Below are 12,018 nucleotides of genomic sequence, written 5' to 3' on the forward strand. Positions count from 1 at the left end.
TTCTTTTGTTCATATTTCATTGTTTAAATTTTTATTTAATCATATATTATTATCATTTCCCTGTGGAAATTGAAACTGAACTAAGCGGATGAATTGTTTGTGGTTGGCAAGTAAGTGGCTCGTGTTCATGGTGGGTTTTGATTCACGAAAGGTGAGTGAGTGAGTGAGTGACGGAGCATCTTTTTCTCTCCACTTCTTTTTTCTCTTGGTTTTTCCGTTATACCTTAGTTTTGCTTGTTTTCTTTATCAAGTGCGTGGGCGATGTGTAATACACAACTCCAAAGCCAATCCCATTGCCAAGAGAGAGAGAGAGAGAGAGAGAGAGAGAGAGAGAGAGAGATAAGTGTGTGAGTGAGAGTGAGAGTGAGTGAGTTGCAAAGCAAAGAAAGGGAAGAGAGAGAGAGAGAGAGAGAGAGAGAGAGAGAGAGAGAGAGAGGGGAGGGGGGGGGCTTGGGCTTTCCACCACCAAAAGTCATGGATTAGGTTCCGTAGTAGTTTGGTTTACAAGAAAGCAAAAGCTCTCTTCGTCTGGATCATTAAATGACAAATAATAAACGGATGGGAAGACGACTAGGCGACTTGGTAACTTTCCTTCCCATATGGATCCATATGTACTCTTTTTTATTTATTCATTAATTTGGCGTGAATTTGGCATGGAATTATTTCTCTGTTTTTGTATTGGAAAGTGGTTCCAAGCACTCCCTATATGCATCTATCTCTCTTCTTCCCTAAATTAGAGGCAAGAATGTCTTTTCATGTGGAGAGGAGAGATAAACACATGCGAACGTGGCACTCTCACACAAAGTTCTTTTTCACTTTTTTTAATTTTTAGAAAAATACCCTTGATTTAACGGTATGGAGACTTGGGAAGAACATAGTCCATTAATGCATTTATGCCACATGTAAACGTATCTAATTGTTGGATAGAGAGGACATAGTATGGATTAGCCCCAAGTCAAATTTTAATGCCTAATTCAGTCGAATATCCTTCCATGTATTGGATTGATCAACTTAACTATACTAGATGTCTAAGGTCCCTCATGGTTTTAGCTAAAGGTATCATACTAACAAATGCACTAACAAAACCACAATTAAATCATATTTTGACATGTGGCTTGGGGAATATTTTTTTTTTTTAACATTTTTCTTTTGTGGGTCTTAGAGTAGATGTGGAACAAAACGTCTTGAACCCAAAACCTCCAAGGCTAGGCTCTGCACTAGTCTCAAGCTAGTTCGCTAGTAATTGTCCTTACACGCAGTTGTCCTCGCTTAAATAGTATTGAATCGAATATGTTTAACAACTCATCTTCAAATGTAATTTCGTGTATTAGTAACATGTTATTTTTTAAGAGAAGATGAGAATGTAGACCTAATTATTTCTGTTTGTATTGGTTAGCAACATTAATTTTGTATCTATATTGTAATAGAATGTGGACTGTGGAGTAAGTGTATAAGAGATATTTTTTTTTTTAGAGATATTTTCTAGGGGAGGGGGTTTAGAGCAGAGAGAGAGAGAGAGAGCAAGTCACAATAAAAGAGAGGGGTATCTTTTTTTTTTTTGGTAACACAAGAGAGGGGGGTTATCACTTATCAAATGCTTTTGGTGTTTGTTATGTGCACGTTTTGGAGCTCTTTTTTGGCAAGGCATGTGCAAACATGGCGTGAGATACCAAAATACATAATACATGAATTGAAGAGAGAACTAAGGCCATTGACTTTTAGCACATGAAGGGACGGTTATCTTGTCTTAAACCTCCTAACGTACTCCTTGATCTGTATATAATTTTTAAGATTAGTATTATTGAACACTCATTAAGGGCCCCCTGTTTACACCCTTTTAATTATGTTATTATCCCTATTATTACTACAATTATTGTTCTTATTATCATTTATATTTATTAATTATAAACTTTTACCACTTAATTGACTCCATCAAAGATGCCTCTTGGCTCTTACTAGTTACTATTACTTACTAGTTAGTACCACTATAAGACTTTATTTTTTATAATGAGAAAGTCAAATGGAGCTTTAAAGTGTTTCCACCTCTGTGTTCATCGTCAACGTAATCCTTTCTTTGTCCCAATTGTGAGATTGATACGAACCTTTCAAGTCTTTGGAAAGTTTGAGACCCTTTCTGATCCTTTTAGGGATACCCACAGTGGCAATTGCCGGCCACTTGATGTAGATTTTCGCATTCTTCATTAGTGAAAGATGAGATGGATGATGTCATTAATTTCTTCTTAGAATTAAATCCATTGATTCGGGTTCAACCCCTATCAATTATGTCAAATGGGTAATGTGACTGATCTAGTCAGTCTCCACCCATCCTTTAGACTCCGGATTATTCATCCAGAGCTTTCAAGTTGCGACCTACACCCAAGCCAAGTGTCACCGCATCACAAACCCTTCAATCCTACATCGGCTAGCCTTGACAAGGGTCTTAGGGTTATAACTTAGATGTGGGTTCCACAATGAGGGGTGTGGATTATAGGGTTATGATGTCCTGGATTCTACCGATTGCATTTGTGGGTTAATTTCGAAAGGCCATAGAGCTTGAGACATGGAAGGCTCGGCCCACCTTGCATCTTGGTTAGTGGGAGTCTTGACAAACTAATGGGTTTATAGTAGGGGGTTTGGGTGCGTAAACTTTATGAGTATTTTGGTAATAATATATGTATATATAGGGTTTTGCTATATATATATATATATATATTGTAGCGAAATGTTTTCTTCATAATCTAAGATATTTAAGAATGAGTAATGATAACCCTATTATCTATTAATAGTGAAGTAGATCTCATATCACTATGAATGTAAGTAATCTTGTCAAACCATATTAATCTTTCTGTGTTATTTAATTATTCGTTTGCAATTTCCATTATTTCTGCATCATTTTTAGGTTTTCATTCCCTACATAGTTTTCCCTCACACATCCCATGTAGGCCAACATTTGGAAGATCTTGGGTAGTGGAGGAGGAAAGAATTGCTAATAAATAATGTTCTATATTGTTTTAGAGTTGTACCAAGGATAAAGCATATGTGTTGTTTGTCTATCTTGAACTAGTTAAAGGAATAAGCATCTTTTGGAAGAGATGAAAAGGTAAGATTATCTCCACTTCGGTGGTTTTAGTCGATTTTAACATTCCCACCAAGTGATGATAACATACAAGAAAATAAATTACAGAACTAATAACATATTTTCATAAGGGAAATGATTAAATTCTCACTGTAGGTACAAAATTATTCTAAGGCCACTATAAATAGAAAAGACTTATAGTAATACAGCTCTGGACTTATATATCAATGAAGCATGAGTGTGGGGCAAGGAAGAAAGAGTTAATTTCTGATCAAGGAATTCAAATTAAGACCAAGCATAAGTGTCCTAACTCAGAAGCAACTCTTATAGAATCATGAATGAACAAGGAACAACCTTGGTTCTTAGGTCAAGTTAGATGAGAGAGAAAGGCATAGGTGAAGCTAGGGATGGAAAAATTCAACTCACAAGGTAGCTAGCTAACTTGACCAGATATACCGATTTATAATTGAGTTGGATCATATAGTTTCCAAGCCAGCTATAGGTTGTCAACCCATTCACACTTTGGGTTGGGCGCCGACCAGAGTGTTGGTCATGATAATTATTTTAGTTTTTAATAATCATGAGAAGCATTGACATTACAAGTACTTAGAAGTCTTTGTATATTAATTTCTTGCATTTTAGACTTCATAAAGGGCAAAGGGAATAATGACACCCCATGACTAGATTCTCTTCCTTAATATTGAAGAAAAATTTTCACCTATATATTAGATAAATTACATCTAAGATACCTAACTTTTGGAAAAACTATACAGATCACGTTTGTTATATAATGTTTAGAATATCTTTTTTTTCTTTTATATTTTTTATTTTATCCATTTATACCACAATCTGTAAAAACTTTTTCTTAATAGGAAGATGGTTTGATCTAGAGAACTCTCTCTCTCACATTGCGGGTGAGTGTTGTGGCCGACAATCGAAGGAGAGGAAAAAAGAATCACCAAACATAGTATTGATGGGTAAAGTTGGAATATGAAAAAGGTACTCCAAGCATAACATTAAAACATGTGAAATACTCCAAAAATAATATGGGAAAAGGCTGGGTATGCCGTTGGTATACCTAGATCTGTATCTATCTTTCTCCTCCTCCTCTTGGAAAAGTTTCTTATACCCCTCCCAACCCAGCCTTTCCATTGATTGAGCCGCTATTTCTAGGAAATCCGATAGCATACCTAATCTCCTCCCATATAATATTTATGAAACGTGAGGTACCCCAAACTTTAATATATCAATATGATGTAATTTGTGTTACCTTAAAAAAAAATGTGAAGTAATTTATGCTTTCCACATATTGTCTGCCATATATGATGTGAATAGGTTTGAGAGCGAGAGAGAATACGCTTTTCTCAATCTTCAATCTTTACTATCATTGAAAAATTCCAGCAAACTCCCCTAATAAAGCCCAATTCGCTATACCATTTTGTACCAAAAAAATCTCATAAAACTAATATTCTGTGCTCCATGTCACATGAAGTTTTTTTTCCCTATCCTCCCATGACCATGTGAGCCTCATATGGATGATACCATTCTCCAAATCATCTTTTGTATGACGTGAAAGATTCCACGAATAAATGGGCTTGGGCTGGAGCTGACCCATGAAATAAATAAAAAGTCACAAAATCTAAAAGAAGGTTAAAAGCCCAATTACATATAATCTATTAATTAAAGACTAAGGGCCCATTTTATAATGTTTCGTTTCAGCTGTTTTTGTGTTTTTCTATTTCAAGAAATGGAGCAACGGGAACAAAAGCATTTAGTAACCGCGTTTCATTTCACTTATTTCTAGGAAGAGAAATAGAAATTTATAATGATTTCTGATTCAAGAAACGGTTTTGACAAAACGACTGGGACTCATTTCGCTGTTTCCGAAAACAACATTTGACCCTAAAAAATAACCCCATGCCCGACAAAATACCCCTCTTTCACGATATAACCTGCATTCAGCACCATTGTACTCCTCCGCTAAGGGCTTCAACAGATCGTACTCCTCCTCTTAGTCACGACTGCAACTACAAGGCAACGAGATTAATATGATGCAAGTCCCTTGAAGGCCTGCGAAGGCACTCCCGTGAAGGAACATAGCCTTATTTTCTCAAGTTGCAGAGATGCGTCCTCTGTTCTGCAATGAAGGTGAAGATATTGAAGAAGGAGATGTTGGAAGTGGGTGGGGTACAAAAGGTGTGGAAGAAATCGTGAAGTTCCTTGAGTTCTACCTCTGATTTCAAGAACCCAAAGGCGTTGTGCGACTAGAGGCAATGGGAAGGATGGAAGTTCGATGCCCTAGGTTCATCAAGGTTGGAGAACTTCTCCCAAATTTGAAATCCCTAAAACGATAAGGTTAATTCTCTCTTTTCCTTTTGTTTCTTGTCTCTCTGACCTAGGGTTTAGAAATAAAAACCTGCAATACACATTGAATGTTATTGGTTCTCTCTCTAACACACTTCCATCTGAAACCTGCAATACACATGGAAACCTGCAATACACATGGAAACTTGCAATACACATGGAAATGGAAATAGTTTCTTTCTTTCCTAATAACATGTCCACTATAGCAGAATTGGTCTATTTGAAACATATTTTAGTAAATTCCATTGCTTCACAGTAAAAAAATGCTCTATTCCTTATCTTCCACATACCCCATACAATGGCAGATGGAACCAATCTCCCACATAATCCAACCTCAAAACCCCAAGTAATTAAAGCCCAGACAAGAACAGAAAAGAGTAGGATCAAGGTAATGACAAACAGGGGGTTTTTTAAACATGGAACAAGGAGGAAGAAGAGATCGAGGATGGAGATCAGAAATGGAAATGGAGTCTAGAGGGGTTGGTTTCCTATTTGCAGAAGAAGAGACAGAGAAACGTTTCAAGAAACAAGGTTTATCAAACACCCAAAATTCCGTTTCTGTTCCCAGAAACGAAAATTTCTTTTCCCAGAAACGGAAATTTCTGTTTCTGCCGTTTCTTGAAATAGAAACGTCAGAAACGTTATCAAACGATGCCTAATGCTATCTTTGATATGATTTCTATTTGTATTTATTAACTATTTTTTAGAAATTATTTGTCACATAAATTATGGATCACAAATAGTAATCGTTTGGTTATTATTTATAAAATAGATTATATAATGAGAAAATAGGTTTCAGTTTTCACCTTCAGCTTTGAGCTTCGAGCGAGAGAGATGATAGATTTTGGGTTTTTTATTGGAAAAGTATAAAACATACTGAAGTTACCTATTTACCATTGATTTTGAATAGTTTAGAACATCTGCTCATTTAAGGTAGAAAAAATCAATATAAATGATTTGTTGCCACAAATCACAAATAGCTTGAGAGTAATTTGTGATTTATGATTTATTCTAATTTATTATAAATAAAAATAGGTGTTATAAATTATACCAAACACTTGTAAAAGTAGAAATAAGTCAAATAAATATAAATAGAAATCAAACCAAAGAGAGCCTAAATTAAATAAAAGGTCCCGTTTGTTGCACAATATTACAATGGAGGATAGAAGTTTCAGCAATGCCAGAGAGGAAAACTATACCAATTACATAGTGGGGAGACAGATTCATTCATTAGGGGCCTATATTGATTGAGGAGAAGAGTCTTAGTATGAACCACATGAATTATTATGTGCGAGGTCATGTACATTTCTTCCCTCGTTGGCATCACATGGATCTTCTTCTCTACAATGTAAGTGGTTTTCAGACATAGTAAGGATGGAAAATTCCATACCTTGTGGGACACCGGCATTGCTCTCTTTCCTCAATAGTGTGGTTGAAGAAAAGTAAGGTTACAATTTTTTTTTTTCAGCTTGGTTGTAACAAGATTTTTCCTTTAACAAAAGAAGCCATCAGAATGACACCTCTATAGGTTATTTACAACATATAACCTTTATTATACCCATCCGTGGGTTGTCCAGATGATTAGGGCGAATTGGGGATTGTGTGGATAGGCGCACGATCTCAAGTTCGATTTTTCATCTGTGCATTTGCGATTTAAGTGGAGACCATGGCAGTGAGTTGCTGCGCTAGTCTCCCCAATGATTAGTCGATGTGCACGTAAGATGACCCGGATACCTTGGTTAACAAAAAAAAAAAAAAAAAAAATATATAACCTTTATTTACCAATAATGAAAAAGAACATATAACATTTTTTTGATTGCCCCTTGTTTTACCAAAATTTCTTAAGTTAGGAGTTGAAGTATCTATCAAAAAAAGGGGTTGAAGAAAAAGGGATTTCAAATAATTTGTACTACATACCATAACGTCATTGTCGCACATATTTTCAAGCATACATGTGAATAAATATATTTTGTCCTCACTAAAAAAACAGAAGTGTGTTTTACTAATAGAACAAAAACAAGATTAGAAATTATTTGACACCTTAATCGGTGTCAAAAAGTAATTCCCTTAACAAAAATAATAATGAATGTTGAATTTTGTTAAGGCTTAGTAGCCCAACTACAATAATGAAATTTAGAAAACCTCACCGCTCAGCTAAGGAAGGCCTCTCCCAAACTATATAGTTCAGCATATATATATATATATATATATATATAACCTTATGATTCCTATATATTAAACATATTGGATACTCAACCAGAAAAAATAACATATTGGATACTCAACAATCGATTTTTTTTTTGGGGGAGAAAAGGGTAAGAATTGGTTACGAATGGGATCGAGATAATATCTAGCCTCTTGTCAACCCTATACATTAAGGCTCTCTTTCTTATAGTTTGTATCTATATTTATTACTTATTTTTGAAAAATCATTTGTTACAATAAAGTATGGGCCACAAATTATAATCATTTGATTACTATTTATATAATAGATTTTATAATGAGAATTATGTACGACATACCTATGTATAAAATAAATTCTCTAATTTTTGCTTTTTAATCATTTCAGTAATTTTATCAAGCATGTGAGATGCACTTTCCTTTGTGCACTAGTCTTGTGCACTAGTCTTGAAAGGACACCAGGGTACATATAGATGAAGAATGGCTGTAATAGAGAGATTCCTAATTTTTCATGCTCATTAGTGCTAGTAGAAATCCATTCATGGCAAGAGTTGTGGTAGGAAAGTGATTATGGAAGATGCCCCGGTTATGGAAACTCCACGTACTGGGGATATGGGGAGATATCCTTCTTTCTAGGGAAGATTCGATATCCTTCTGAAAGTCTTTTTTGGATGGGACTTGCTTGCTACTTGTTTGTAGATCACGTGCCAGACCTGGATGGTTCATCAAGGAGTATCTTGGTGAGGAAACCCAATCCTATGCCAAGCGGCTTGGATTAGGTGATTCGGTCGCTGAGCTACTTATTCCGAATGTCGGGTTGCATGCGTTGCTTGCCGCTTGGTTGATGACGGTTTGGGTCTATCGCTCGGTCATGGTCCTGGTGTCGTTGAGCTGTTAATTGTCTAGATTACCGTGCGACGGGATATCCACACTGCCTTCCACATGATGGTGCTCAACCAGTCTCTCGGTAATTAAGAATCTTTAGTAGTATAGGTCGATCGGGCTGCCTCTGACTTATGCATCAACTTCAGTCCAGATAGGTGACTTGGTCAGGCCCAGACCGTTCGTTTGGGCTTACATTAGTGCCTTCTACGTTGGGCTTGTTACCCGTTTGGTTAGTGCGGTGTGCCCCCCGATGGTAGCATATTTTGCCATAACACGCACCAACCCTGCAATTGCGTATACCCTTTGGCCCACCCTCCTCTTCCTCCCATAGAAAGGAGCCCCGTGAGGAGGAAGAGAGTTTTTTTAGTTAGATTTCCTTTTTAAGGATAAAATGAATTTTTTACCCTTAATTGAAGCACTATATAACACGTGCTCATTAAAATGTAGCGCAAATCTCGAAAAACTTTGAGATTTTTTTATTTATAAATTATACCAAATAACTATAAAAATAGAAATAAGTCTCATAAAACAAATAGAAATCATACTAAAGATGTGAACTATGTAGGTTTATGGTTTTCTTTGTTAAATCATAAGGGATCCTTTTCCACAACTAGGCCTTGGTCTGGTGGTTTTCAGTGCTCAGTGGAGTATACCTGATGGTTTGTCACTTGATCAACTCATGTCAAGTGCATAGTTGCTTGGTTTGCATCTATTTCTTTGCTTTCCAAGAGATGTGGCCTTGGACTCTTGTTGACTTCTCCATGGATATGTACTTGACCCCTATGTGGACCTATTATATAATATAAACCCTTGAGCTTGAAAAAAAAAATCCTTTTGAAAATGCGTTCCAACTTTCAAGCCTCTTCAATTTAACGGTTTCCATTTTTCCCTATTTGGCATCCATGAAGTTCCATATATTATACAAAATTATTTCATGAGTAGTGCTGCTTTAGATCAACATTAGTCAGCCTACCTTTAGTAGCCTATCTAGAGCGTGGCACTTGATTCTTCATGGCTTTGGGTGTATTGCATGGCATCATAAGTTACTGATGACTTCTATTGAAGCTGAAGTTCTGAAGCAATAATAAATTGTTTTTAAAGAAAATAAACCTTCAATATATGATAATATTTGATCAAATAGCCAATGTTACCATTGTGGCCGATGGGTGTAGCTTGAAGCCAAATACCAAGAGTCCTAAAAGAAAAGAGTGGGAAAACGTTGGACTTTATTGGATCGAGTTTTCGTAAACCACGATAATGTGGAAGTGGTGGAAGACTTGGACATCTCTAGTTAATTTATCATGATTAAACACTTCAATACACATATTCATCATGGGCATTTGGTCTAGTGGTATGATTCTCGCTTAGGGTGCGAGAGGTCCCGAGTTCAATTCTCGGAATGCCCCCTTCCTTCATGTGCCTTTTCCTTTATTTTGTCTTGAAGTATCTAGATTGATTGATCCCTAAAGAAATTTTGAAAGCCAAGCTCTTTCTTATTGGTCAAATGTATTTTAACCAGAAACAATCTTTTTTTTTTTCTTCTCAAATTCATTTCTAGAATTCATCAAAGTTGTTTCTAGAATTGTGAATAGAAATAAATTTTGATTTATGTTTCTAAAAATAGGTTAAACGGAACAACTTTCTCTAATGTTTTTTGGTCTGTTTTTCGCTTCTGAGAACAAGAAAACGTAGAAATGATGGAAACGAAACATTGTTCGGATCGTTTGATAACGTTTTTGTTGTTTTTGTGTTTACTTCATGTGCTTTTTACTTTATTTTGTCTTGAAGTATCTAGATTGATTGATCCCTAAAGAAATTTTGAAAGCCAAGCTCTTTCTTATTGGTCAAATGTATTTTAGCCATAAACAATCTTTTTTTTTTTCTTCTCAAATTCATTTCTAGAATTCATCAAAGTTGTTTCTAGAATTGTGAATAGATATAAATTTTGATTTATGTTTCTAAAAATAGGTGAAACGGAACAACTTTATCTAATGTTTTTTGGTCTGTTTTTCGCTTCTGGGAACAAGAAAACGTAGAAATGATGGAAAACGAAACATTGTTAGGATCGTTTGATAACGTTTTTGTTGTTTTTGTGTTTAGAAATAGCGTAAACGATTTTTCACGTTTCTGGGAATAGAAACAGATTTTTTTTGTGTTTGATAAACTTATTCTCGGGTCTTCTGCAACAAGATCTACAACACCGACAATGGTTTCAAGGACTACCTTCAAGGATTTTTTGGTGTTTGATAAACGAATTGCCTTTTCATCGAATTTTTATCAGGCATTCCCGCAATATTTTGGCCTCAACTTGTTTCTAAAAGCAACAAAACAAGTACAATATGTTTTGCCATTCACGTTTCTCGGATCATCAATTTCTATTTATGTTTCTAAAAACAGGTGGAATGAAACGGATTTATCAAACACTTTTAAAGTCATTTTCCGTTTCTTAGCAAAAAAAAACTAGAAACATGTTTCTAGGAACGTTATCAAACGATGCCTTAATTTTTGACACTTAGAAGGTTTTTTTTTTTTATTATTATTAGTTATATGTAAAATTTTAGACACTTTCTGCCAGGGGTGTTAATCCATCGGGGTAGGCTAATTTCGATCGGGCTTGGCGGGCCATTGGATTGTAATCTACCTATTTAAGGAATGAGTCAGTCTTGGTCGACTGGATTCTGGGCCTTTTTTAATCGGGTTATAATCGGGCGTTAAATGGGATAATATACTAATAAAACTTTAAACGGTCCTTAATTATCTTAGATTTAAGATATTTTTAACATATATTTTTTTTAAATCATCAACAATTTAGAAAAAATATTACAGTTAATTACATTCAATAATTGATAATTCAATATATACCTTATTTTATCCAAACAAAATAAAAAATATATATATAAACAGTCGGGATAAACGTGTTAGGTCGATTTGGGCTTGTAAATAGGCATGGCCAATCGGGCTCTCATCGGGCTTACCCCCTTACAACATGTACTACATATTTATAAACGGGTCAGGCTCAGACCCATCACACATATAATAATCGATGCAGACCAGACCTGTCTTTGAATGGTCAGGCTTGATCGATCGAATTGGTTCGGGTTTAGGATTGACACCCTTACTTTCTATCATTTTTTTTTGTTCAAGTTTAAGGGCCTATTGGCCGTTACTTGTAGACCCACACAAGGGCTAAGAACAAACCCACAGAGGAATCTACAGGGGCCCAAGGCCATACTTTTTGGAAAGCAAAAAATTAATGCAAACCAAGAACCAATGCACTTGAGAGGAGATGATTAAGTGACCAACCCTTAGGTAGGTGCTCCACATTGCAAACTGTTATGTATCTCCTTGATATTATGTTCTTTGTAGTCTTGGACCTTTTATTTTATTTTGTCACTTGACAAACTCCAATTGGTTTGAAACTTGATATGTAAGTTGGGTTATCTTAGGTTCTATTTGCCCACAAAATTTCAGCCCATCCAACATCACCATATGATTCAAAAAAAAAAAAAAAA

At 35.5% G+C, this 12,018-nt stretch overlaps 1 non-coding gene across 1 annotated transcript; it reads left to right on the plus strand.

Moving 5' to 3' along the window:
• The first annotated feature begins 9,840 nt into the window (after positions 1 to 9,840).
• TRNAP-AGG lies at positions 9,841 to 9,912 on the plus strand. The gene has a single exon. It is a non-coding gene; the product is annotated as a tRNA-Pro (tRNA).
• The last annotated feature ends 2,106 nt before the right edge of the window (positions 9,913 to 12,018 follow it).

Source organism: Macadamia integrifolia, chromosome 4 (assembly GCF_013358625.1).
Source record: "Macadamia integrifolia cultivar HAES 741 chromosome 4, SCU_Mint_v3, whole genome shotgun sequence".
In the NCBI taxonomy this organism is placed as follows: domain Eukaryota; kingdom Viridiplantae; phylum Streptophyta; class Magnoliopsida; order Proteales; family Proteaceae; genus Macadamia; species Macadamia integrifolia.